The 12,095-nt window shown below is 41.2% G+C and overlaps 1 long non-coding RNA gene across 1 annotated transcript in view; it reads right to left on the reverse strand.

The window, feature by feature from the left end:
* LOC122464152 overlaps positions 1-12,095 on the reverse strand; it is a 77,869-nt gene that overhangs the window by 5,480 nt on the left and 60,294 nt on the right. The gene's annotated exons all lie outside the window — the stretch shown is intronic.

The following is a 12,095-nucleotide window of genomic DNA, read 5'->3' on the forward strand; positions in this document are numbered from 1 at the left end:
TGTCACAAAAGAAAGGGTTAGGAGGCTGTGACTCTGAAACCCAGTAAACAGAAAAATAAATAAAAACCTTCTCATAATGGTAAACACTCATAGAGGAGTATGCAACTGAGATTAAATTTGCAAGAATATAGAAATTTAGGAGCAAAATATGTAGTTTCCATACTAAAGCCTCAAATCCCTGGCCCAAGTAAAGTTTTAGAAACCTAACTGGTATATTATGGATCACATATATAAAATACTGTGACAATATGAATATTGTCACACACAACTAGCTTATTTTTTCCAGTCAATCACAATTTTAATAACCAAAAAAGCAGCTGGCTCATTCTGGTCTCACAATGGTGTAAATCAAGAGTAGCTGTTTATACTGGTAATTCCAGACACTTTTGTGGACATACACTAGTAAAAGTCAAATCAGAATCAGGCAGTCTATGAAAGATCAGTGTGTGCTAAACCGTATAATGCTGTCTTACAAAATGTCAACTTCTCCTGCAAACATCAGACTCATAGAAATTTTAAGACAAATTGTATGTCTGTGCTGCAATCGTGAGGTGTGACTGCAGACATGTAAACATACCTGAGCTCGATGGATCAACGCTAGCTCGAGTATGGACCCCGGGTCCTAGGTAGGCACAACTAGCTCATGCAGCCACAGCTTTACTGCTACTTGCGCTAGCACTGTAGATATACCCAAAGAATCATGTAACATAGCTACAGACACAACAAACCAAAGGGTGTGGATTAAGCTGACTGGGACCTTAGTTTGGGGTCACCAAAGGCCTCAGCCGATCCCCACTATTACATCTCAGGGTGACAGTGTTCATAGAATCTCTACAATCAGTCATGGATGCACACTCAAATGGGCCCGTCTCTCCCTGCCCCCACACTTAAAATTTCAGAGATAGACCTGGGATTGCAGGAATTGCAAGCTATATACTTCGGCCCACTCACTGATGGCAGAATCTTTGCCTAACAAACCGGACTGCAGAAAACTCATTCATCTACATCTTGGGACTGTAGAGAATGTCTAAAAACTCTCTGTGGCAAACTTCAGAAGGAAGGGCTTCTTCATCCCAGTCTTTTGATTCTAAGATTCTCCTTATTGGGCAATGATGCATCCCATGTTTTCCAGTCAGTAGGGGCCCAATTCAGTGCTGTCAACATGCTGGTCAGAGTAGAACTTCCTGACTCCTTCTATTTATACTAAGATCAGAACACAAAGAATCTAAACAAACCACCCTCTTGACCAGAGTCCTCAAGCATCCTAGTGGAGGCTGATGAAAAACAATGTTTCATCTCCCAACTTTAGGTAAAGCCTGGGCTGTAGTAATCAGTTTATAAATCAATTGCTAAATTAATTGTAAAAAAAGCAACTGGGAAAAAATACCAAAGGATGAACAGAAAGGACAACACGCGTAAGCTCAAGATTGTACTTCAACTTACATTCCTTTTCAGGTCAACTATAAATTTCTTGCATATTGACAGGTTTCAGAGTAGCAGCCGTGTTAGTCTGCATTCACAAACAGAAAAGGAGTACTTGTGGCACCTTAGAGACTAACAAATTTATTTGAGCATAAGCTTTTGTGATGGCTCACCATCTACACAGGTTCTGTGCTCCCTTGCCACAGTACGGAGGAACTTTGTCCACTCATCCAATCAAAAACCCAGCAAACATGCAACAAGAGTGCCAGTCATCACCACGTTCATAAGTTCCCATGAGGCACTGTGGTAGCTCAAGTAGACACAGTTTAATTTTAGACTGAGCCAAAACAAAATTTCCATGTATCCAAATTGAATTTTCTAGATTTTTCTTTCAGCAAAAAAATTGGTATTTTATCTTTGTGTTGTGATTTGAGACAACGACACACAGTTTCCTGATGTTTGACCAACTCCATTGTGAAAAAACACTGGCATAACAGACTGTGGACAATGCTCCTATGTCTCATCCTTCACTGGATTCACAGGGCAATCTGCAGGAAAACCTGTCCTGATGTGGTATTTATCTGGGTCTTATTTATACAAGCGAAGTCAGAGGTTTTATCAGATCATGAATGGATGGACGGATGAAGTTTTTTATCCAGATACCTTGCATTAAACATGAACCAAAGACTGTTGCTCTCAGTGAATACACTCCTCCTGAGATATTAGATACAAGCCAAGGTGACATCTTTCACTAGGTTTCCATTTGACATTGGTTTTCCTACCTGTTTTCCATTGCCCATAGCCACAGGAGTCAAGGACCTCAATCTCTCACAACTAACACCCACCTCAGCTTTCATAGCTCCAGCACAAGCCTCCATTTTTTTACACTCTTGGCAACCCTAACATAGCTACGTTGCTATGATGGCCACCAAAGGTGGCCACCTGAAAAAGCACTTCTCAGCCAAGCCACAAAGTATGTCCTCAGCACTAGTTCATTCTCCTCAACCCCAAAGAATCCAAACCAGATTCCCCTGCTTCCCACCCTCAGTCAAAAATTGACCTCCCACACTCACTCCATGATTCTTCTTCAACCACCTGCCCTTCCTAGTTAAGAGATACCTCTCCCAAGATGCTCTCAGCCTCTAAGGTAGAGAGACCTCACCTTCTGCTAAGGTCAAGGGGAAAATGAACATTCTAAACAAACATAGCTGCCTTTTGCGGAACCCAAACTGTGCCCAACCACAACAGTGCATAAGAATGGCCATACTGGGTCAGACCAAAGGTCCACCTAGCCCAGTATCCTGTCTTCTGACAGCGGCTAATGCCAGGTGCCCCAGAGGGAATGAACAGAACAGGTCATCATCAAGTGATCCATTTCCTGTCGCCCATTCCCAGCTTCTGGCAAACAGAGGCTAGGGACACCATCTCTGTCCATCCTGGCTCATAGCCATTGATGGCCCTATCTTGCATGAATTTATCTAGTTATTTTTTTAAACCTGTTAAAGTCTTGGCCTTCACAACATCCTCTGGCTGAGTTTCAAAGACTGACTGTGTGTTGTGTGAAGAACTACTTCCTTGTGTTTGTTTTAAACCTGCTGCCTATAAATTTCATTTGGTGACCCCTACCTTCTTGTGTTATGAAAAAGAGTAAATAAACTTCCCTATTTACTTTCTCCACACCAGTTATGATTTTGTAGACCTCTATCATCCCCCCCTTTAGTGACCTCTTTTCCCAGTCTTATTAATATCTCCTCATACAGAAGCTGTTCCATACCCCTAATAATTTTTGTTTCCCTTTTCTGAAACTTTTCTAATTCCAATATATCTTTTTTGAGATAGGGCGACAACAATTGCACGCAGTATTCAAGATATGGGCGTACCGTGGATTTAGAAAATGTCATATCGCCTCTGTGTGTCTTATTATCTATCCCTTTCTTAATGATTCTCAACATTGTTAGCTTTTTTGACTGCTGCTGCACGTAGAGTAGATGTTTTCAGAGAAGTATCCATAGTTACTCCAAGATCTCTTTCCCGAGTGGTAACAGCTAATTTAGAACCCCATCATTTTATATGTATAGTTGGGATTATGTTTTCCAATGTGCATTACTTTGCATTTATCAACACTGAATTTCATCTGCCATTTTGTTGTCCGGTCACCCAGTTTTGCGAAGTCCCTTTGGAGCTCAGGCTGTTAACCATACAGGCTAGTACGCTTTCTGTATGGTCTAGGGCCAGCCCATCTCTGGAATAACGGCAATGATCCACACAGTGCTAGTAATTAGGACAGGTGAATCTTTCAGCAGCAGGTTATACTTTTGATGCCTGCAGGACACAATAGACAGTTGATATTTAAAACAGCGTCACCCCTGCTTCAGTTAAATGAACTGACTTTAAATTTGATCTTTAATCATCAGCAACTGGTCACCCCAAGCACAGAAGGGGAAACACCGTCCCTCTGGAAAGCTTGTCAGTTCTGAACTAAGGCAGCAGCAGCAGGAGTATTAAATGGATTTAGAATCAGGTCCAACATTTTAAACAGTGATGAAAAGATCAAGTAGAAAAGTGAGGACAAGGATTGGTGAAAGAGGATAAGGGAAGAGGGAGTCATCCAGGAATGACCATACATCCCATCCAGTAAAAGGGACATATATCTCTCAGTGCAGTCTTAGAGAAACAGCTACAAGGAAACTCACTCAGCTTTGCTTAAAGAGGATTACAGAAAAGCATATTGCAGATGATTAATGGCCTCTCACAGAGAAGGAGGGGGCTTGAGCCCTATAAAGGGCTAATGGATGAGTTCCCTAGTGTGACTGGCAGGTAACCATTTGCTGTGATGTATTTTTTACATTTCTAATAGTTTGTTCAATAAGTGAGCAGCTCCATTATTCCCTTCTATTCCTGTCAGAAGGGAAGATGGATATAAATATAAGAGGTTTATTATTAACAGGAATGTTTTCTATAGTTTAAAAAAAAATTCAGCCCTGTCTCTCTACAGCTTTAAAAACCAAAGGCCTGTTTGGGGGTTGGTTAAGGTTCCATAAAACTCCCAGTAAAACTTAGCTGCAGATTACTTGTTTTTGACTTCATCTTCCATGTGTTCCTTTAAGTAGTTTGCCATAAGCACCTGCTGCAGAACAGTGGATTATGGTGTTCCTACAGAGTTCCTGTGATTTTCTCTTCACCTTATGAATATTGCCGGGAAGTACAATCTCCTGCTTACCATCCACATTTTCTGCCCCCATAACATGCCCATCATGTTCGCAATGACATCAGCGAACCTCATCTGTACATCCAAGGGCAGAATCTGGCCTTTGGAGAGTCTGGCCTCATGTCCTTACATCATGGATAGAGGTAGTTAATGGACAGACACTAGGTTTAATATTCGATACACACAACTAAATGAGAGCAGACTCAACAGATAGACTCCTCCTGGTAGAACTGAAACTAAGTGTTCAGGCCTACTCCCAGAGCTTCCTCAGGATCCTACTGACTTTGAAGGGTGAACTGCGTAACATCTTTGCATGCTTGCGAAGAATAGAAACAGTAGCTGCTGATATGGCTGTCAGAGTAGAGAATCAGTCCACAGTTTGAAGGCAGAATAATCCACTTTCTAAAGAGGGATTATTTAGCTTGGAAAGGGGAAGAGTAAACTTAAATGAAGGAAGACAAGATTTATGAAGTGCACAGTATTCACTGGTCAGTCATTCCCCTTTACTCTGCCTCACAGGATGAGAAAGGGAGCACTCCAGACAATTCTTTACAAGTCTGCTAGTTCTATGTGTATTTAAGCCCAATACCCTGCTCAATTCAAAGTACCTCTCAAGGCAGGCCCTTAGTGACCACATTGCATACCTGCATATTGCAAAAGGGAAGGCATGACTTGAGGGTCTAGTTCAGGTGAATATGAAGAAGGTGGTTAGGTCAAATTCTGACTCCTTTGATATTAGTGATAAGGAACGTGCTAGACTTGAATCCTGCCTGGGTTTTGCAGCTTCTCTGGTTAGCACTTGTTGCTCAGTAAATTGATGAATAGCCTATGTCAAGGGTTCTCAATTTATTTCACGTGTTGACCATTAACCACTCCCAATTAATCCTCAAAACCTCACAGGAATAACTTATGTCTATGCCCACTGAAAATATTCCTGTAGCTCCTCCTCCTGAACGCAATGTTTAATGGGCCATTCTTGGCATCTGAGGAGGACCTGCTTAGAGGTGTCTGAATAAAACCACTTAAGCCAAATGCCTCAGACCGAGAACTGGATACAAGAATCTGATGACCGATTAAATCGTTCCAGATGTCTCCACTGAGGCTACAACCAACATGTGGTCAACTAACGTCCTTTATCTTATTTCCTGTATTATTAAGCAATCAGTCTGACTGGGTCTTGAAATACTAGGGACCAATTTGTAATTCCATAGCCCACTCTAGGAACAGCACTGAATTACACAAAAAGTTCCCTAATGGAGGAAAGCAATGTTCCATGCAGCTTTTGCCATGAAACACAAACTGCTCAGCTGTGCTGGATGACATGGTCCAGGAATGGGCAGCAAAATCCCTCTCTGGGCTGACTGAACTCTCAACATGGATAATTTAATAACGCGAAAAGCTAGAGTTCAGTGGCAGTAAATGTGAAAAACTAAAGCAATATTTAACACTGTAATTCATAGATATTTAGGTCAGAAGGGACCATTATGATCATCTAGTCTGACCTCCTGCACAACGCAGGCCACAGAATTTCACCCACCACTCCTGCGAAAAATCTCGCACCCATGTCTGAGCTACTGAAGTCCTCAAATCGTGGTTTAAAGACTTCAAGGAGCAGAGAATCCTCCAGCAAGTGACCCGTGCCCCATGCTACAGAGGAAGCCTCTTCTAATCTGCCCTGGAGGAAAATTCCTTCCCGACCCCAAACATGGCGATCAGCTAGACCCTGAGCATATGGGCAAGATTCACCAGCCAGATGAATGCTAAGTCAAAGAAAATTCCCATAATAAAATAATTTGCATTTACACATCTTCTTTCACATTGAGTTTTCAGAGCTTCTGATAAACGATAAATTAACCAATTAACTAAGCCTCACTACACTGGTCAGGTATGCATGTAGACTACCCATGGTGCAGATGGGTAAACAAAGGCACAGAAGACTTGTCCAAAGTCACACAGCAAGTAAGCGACACAGGCAGGGATAGAATTCAGGAGTCCTACTTACCTGTCCAATTTTCAATACTAGACCGTACTGTTGCCTCCATGGAAAATATGTAACTCCTTCTAAAGAAATACAGTTAGTGTGCAAGCAATGCTTACTTTTACTTTTCTAAAGTATTGCTTCAGTTCTTAGACTTTCCCACCTTACTAGGGTCACTTAGGAGGCACATAGCATCAGTTCTTATCTCATAACCCCACCACTTTGAACTTTCTTCCTTCTTATTAGGGAAACCATATTAAGAGGGGTTTAACTTTAAAGCTCCTAATGTAGAACAATTCAATTTAAAAAAGGCTCATCCCTCTCTGCTGGCAGTCATACAAGGAGAGAGAGGATGGTTCTAACTGGTCTGCTAGGATCTGTCCCACTTTGGTAAAAATCTCTATATGGAGGTGGGGGGACTTTGTTAGAGAGGAAACTGACAACAGCCAGAAACTTGGCTGGAGTTTTGGTCAGCGATAGCAACCAGAAACTTAGTATTGCGTTAGATTGGCCAGGAAGTCACTGTTCTCAGAAATTGAGTTGTCCATTTCAGAACAGATGGAGCCTAGATTAGTTTGCTGACCTAAATCCAACACTACTTTCCCAGTCCTTGCTGTGTGAAGGGCAAAAAGGAAATGTATTCCTAAAACAGAAATACCAGACCCAAAATGCCTCTGAACTCTGGGGGAAGTTCAGATCCATATCTAAATTGCATGACTGGAGCTGCTCTCTAGAATGTGCCAATCTGGTTCTGAGGAAGAGCAGTTTCAGATCTAGATTAGCAAACATGTGCTTTAAAAACATCTATTCTGTTACAATGAATTATGCATGGAGGAAAATAGAAGTTAAAACCAAACATCTCTGTAAAGAGCTGAACCAGAGTAGAGTCAGATCTTGGGGATGTGTGGGAAAGAGAAAAGGAGGAGTTCAGGTTCAGATTGGTTTCAAAATTCAAAACTTTGGAAAATCTGTTTTTTCACCACTTGGGCTCACTGCTACCAAAAAATAAAGAAAGAGCATAAATTCCTTCAGTTTTAATAATCTTAGGTGTCCACCTTCTTAACCCCCTCTAATAATTAAGCATTTCTATATATAATCGCACCACTGACGAACAAGACTATACAGAGCATTGCATTAACATGTAAAATCCTACCTCTTGAAATATAAACACAAAATCAAGTCACTCTGACAAATCCTTGGTCATGAGAAACTTTCCAGCTACTGCTGTTTCTACGCTTCCCTTACTCGAAGACTGAGAAAACAGCTCTTTGTGTGGGTGTCTCTCTGTCATCTGTCCAATCACATCTTATCTATTTTTCCTTTCATAAAATGTCATGAGAGCTTGCTTGGAGAGTTTTGTTCAAAGTTGCACTGTATCAGAAACACAGTTAAGGACCTCTACAATACAAGATTGCTTTCTTGATGATTTTTATGGCAATCTAAGACAAATGGACGTGCACTGGGGGAAGGCTTTTGGGGGAGGGGGAGCAATGAATATATTTCTAACTAAACAGAACTAACTTCTGTTCTTCTAGGCTGACAGTCTTAGAGTTTATTGACGTTTATCTACAGATGCAGCACAGGACAGTGATACTTCAAGTTTCTCCCCCTTACATAGTTTAATTAGGGTTGCCACATTCCTAATTGCTGGTAACTGGACCTGAGGTCCCGCCCCTGCACCCCTTCTTCCCCCAAGGCCCTGCCCCCGTAGCTCACTGGATTGTCTCAAGGAGCCTGCCTGCAAGTAGGAGGCAGCCCTGGCTGAGCAGGGATTGGTGCAGGATAATGACCTGGTGCCTCCTCCCATCCATGGTGACTGGACTTTTGGGTCAGGTGCCATTTAGGGATGCTAGGTCCCCTTTTTGATCAGACTTTTCAGTTGAAAACTGGGCACCTGGCAACTCTAAATGGCACATGGACACAGACACCAAAAACTGGACTGTCTGGGTAAAATCTAGACAGGTGGCAACCCTAGGTTCAACTATGTTTTGAAGGGACCCCTCTCTGTGGGTGAAAGAATAGCTCAATTTCTAGGCTGAGTCACTCATTGGTTCTCCTGAGCACCAACAAGGAGCCAACTATGATGGCAGCCTATGGAGTAGATATTCCAGTTTAGAGTGGAGCAAGACCAATCTATTTCACATAGGCCATAAAAAGGCAAAAATAAACGCCCGTCACTATCAACGTAGGCTGAATTCATGCCATTTGGTCTAGAGGTATTATAAAAATCCCCTGACCCATCCAATTATCACCAATACAAACATATCTGAAGCTCTTCCCAGGCTCCACACACTGGAATTCTGAACATGATCCAAGAGATTGAGTCCTTATTCTGGTATAACTCCCTTGGAGTTTTGTCTGGTAAGAACCGTGCAGGGACTTTAGGTTTAGGGGCAATGAATCTTAGTCTAAATATGAAGAACTAGTACAATTCCTTATCTAGCTCATGCAGAATTTTCTAATGCATGGGTGAGCATCTGCCTTATGTTCCTTCTGTTGTAAGGTGTTTTAGCTTCCACATTGCAATAAATGACAAACTCCTGATAAAGGTGCCTGTTAAATAGGTAAGTGACTGCTAAGACTAGAGTTCAAAGGGGCTCTGTGCTGTATTTCCCACCTTTGTTAACCTTGGTTTAGCTCCACCAGTGTTTGGCTTAGGTGCCCTAGTGTAGATGGGCTGCTGTTTTGAACACCTGCTTGGAGCAAAGCTGGGTGATGATGATGCTTAGATCAGTGGTGGCTGCCACCGGTGTCCTGCATGCTGTAGGGCTCCCAAGGTTGACAGTACTGGTGGAGCTGAACCAGTGCTTGGAATGCTGTGACATGTGCCCAGAGTGTCCCTTACGCGGACAGCACCATAAAACACAAACTCAGTGATAAAGACAAATGAATGCTCTGTTAAATGTCTCTTTCATTTTAAAAGTCTGAAGATAGCTTTCCTTAAATGTTTTCTATAGACAACAGTTTCAGGGCCTGAGCCAGCTTCACAAGCTGTTAACCGCTCATATAATCTTTTCCTCATAAAAGAGAGATTTAAAACAAAAAACCACCACCACCGATGGTCATGATTATAAATGCCTCCTGTTCATCAGTAAGGCTTGGGAGGTTTTTCCATCGCTTACATTTTTCTTGCTTTTACTCTAAATTCTTTTCTTTGACTGCTAATTTGAAAATCTTAAACTTAGATTTCTGAGCCTACCAATTTAAAGGACCATGCTGCTAATTAGAATACTGGCGTCTTTCCACGAGAAGGATAGTCACAAAAATGTTTTTGGAGATACAAATACATCTGTTTTGCTTTTCTTTCAGAACAGTCTTTTGTTGACTGATGGGTTTCTTTAAAAAAATTATTTCTACAGATCAATGGAAGACTTCAGCCAGCAGCACTGAATTCAGTACTAAGAGTCATGCAAGAACAAATACGGTACAGGCAGCTTCAATGTAACATTCCCTCACACTGTCACACTAACATGACTCAGTCCTATTTATGGCCTATGTAAAATAGATTGGTCTTGGAAGCACCACTTCTGGACTGGTATGCCTACCCAAACATTCCTCTCTGTGTTGAGATTGCTACTCAGGGTACCAGTTGTGGCGGTGGACACCTATCCACTGGAAACTGGCCTGAGGCCACCAGTTCATTTCCATAGGCTGCCAATCCACCATTAGATGGTAAGGACTTCTAATATTGGGCAGTGGTGACCAGGTTTTAAACAGGTGCCCCAGAGATGAAAAGCAGTGTTCTCATAGAGCCTCGCTTGATTTGAACATTGTCTACATGAATAAAGAAACATAGGTATTAGTAATAGAAAGATGGTGGCATTAAAGGCTTGTTGAAAAATAATTATTTTAGGGGTACTGAATGTTTCAGGGGATTAACAATAGCATATGGTGCCTTTCACCTCCTGATTACTGGCTCAAATCCAGCTAGACTGAAAGTCTTTGCCATCTGGTGATTTACTAGTTTATATGAAATGAACCAGTGGTCCGAGCCCAGTTTACTGTGAACACCTGTTTACATCACAAAAAACGCCCAAAATCATCATAATTGGAAATCTTGCTGGTACTCTCAGCAGAGAGTTCAAGGACCAAATGGGCCCCAGAGGCTGAAATCCTGCTGCCTCCTCCCATCCCCAAATTCTCTCAGTCAGAAATGAGAAAAATTGAACTTAGCATACTACTAACCATGCTGTAACCCCTGAACACTGAAAACTACAGGAGAACCTTTATATAGCCTCAGTCTCTTTTCATTAATGACAAGATTTTACCTTAAAGTTCTTCTAATCTAGAAGATTTCACAATTGTCATCTTTTAGACTGTGGTTGTCAAGAAACCCTAGAGAGTGATTAAGTGCCCAAATGCCACCGAATTTCACTTCACGTATCAGTTAAATGTTTTACATGCAACAATACTGTTCAAGTTTGGTTTCAGTGGTTCATTTTAAAACTTACTCTTCCAGGGGCATAACAAACTAATTTATTACAAAAAATGTAATATTTTTAGGTTTTAATTTAAGTACAGCTGTGTGAATAACTGATTTTCTGGGTTTACTCGTAGATCAGAATTTTTTTAAAAAATTGTTTTTGATCAAAGTTTCATTCAACCCAAAATGAAAAGTCTCATTTAGAGTCTGAGCTCTTTTAAACTTCTGTTAAAAATAAAATTGAAGAAAATTTTAAAACGAAAAGTCATTTCAAATCAAAATGTTTTTTAAATGTTTGAACAAAATGTTTAGACTTTTCAGAGTTTTGGGGTTTTTTGGACACTAACTCGTTGGTGAAACTGACATGAATAGGCAAAACATTTTCATATTGCCAAATGTGCATTTCTTGCCCAACAAAGTTTCAGCCAAAAAATGTGTGCAGCTCATCTCACAAGTTGCTACAGCTGCCCGCTAATGCTAGTTTAAAAAAAAACAAACTGTTGAAGAAAAAATTGTGGCTGATGTATAAATATCCTGGGTTTTCTCCCTTCATTTTCTCTTTAAATCTAGCTGGCCTGACAAGAGAATTCCAGCTTATATGTACCATGGTGTGGGTACTTGTGTCTTCCCCTCGGTTAGGTTGGCATATTGAGTAAGAAGAGATTCCGGACCACTCCCTTGCTAGATAACTTGTTTGGTCTCTTTAAAATTATATATGTGTCTTTTGCAAGCCTGTTGGTGTAAGTGTAGGTGCAAGCTGTAGGTGTTCTTGTTTCACCACACCCACCCACACTTCGGAGAGAGACTTATAAAAGTTTGGCAATGTAATCCAGAGTCTAAAAAGTCTCACTGTCCATTTGCACCTCCATTGGCTCCTTGGTCAGTATCACTAACATGGGTATGAATAAGGAGATGCTAGATAATACCAAGATAGATTTTGTTAAAGTAAAAACTTTCCAGAAATAATATGTTCCAGATCCCATTTCTTGTTGTCATAGACCAGCCACACTAGTTCCCCAGACTAACCACTTTGGTTTCCTACAAACAGTGTCTAATGTAATCCC

The sequence above is a fragment of the Chelonia mydas genome, chromosome 1 (genome assembly GCF_015237465.2).
Source record: "Chelonia mydas isolate rCheMyd1 chromosome 1, rCheMyd1.pri.v2, whole genome shotgun sequence".
Classification (NCBI taxonomy): Eukaryota; Metazoa; Chordata; order Testudines; family Cheloniidae; genus Chelonia; species Chelonia mydas.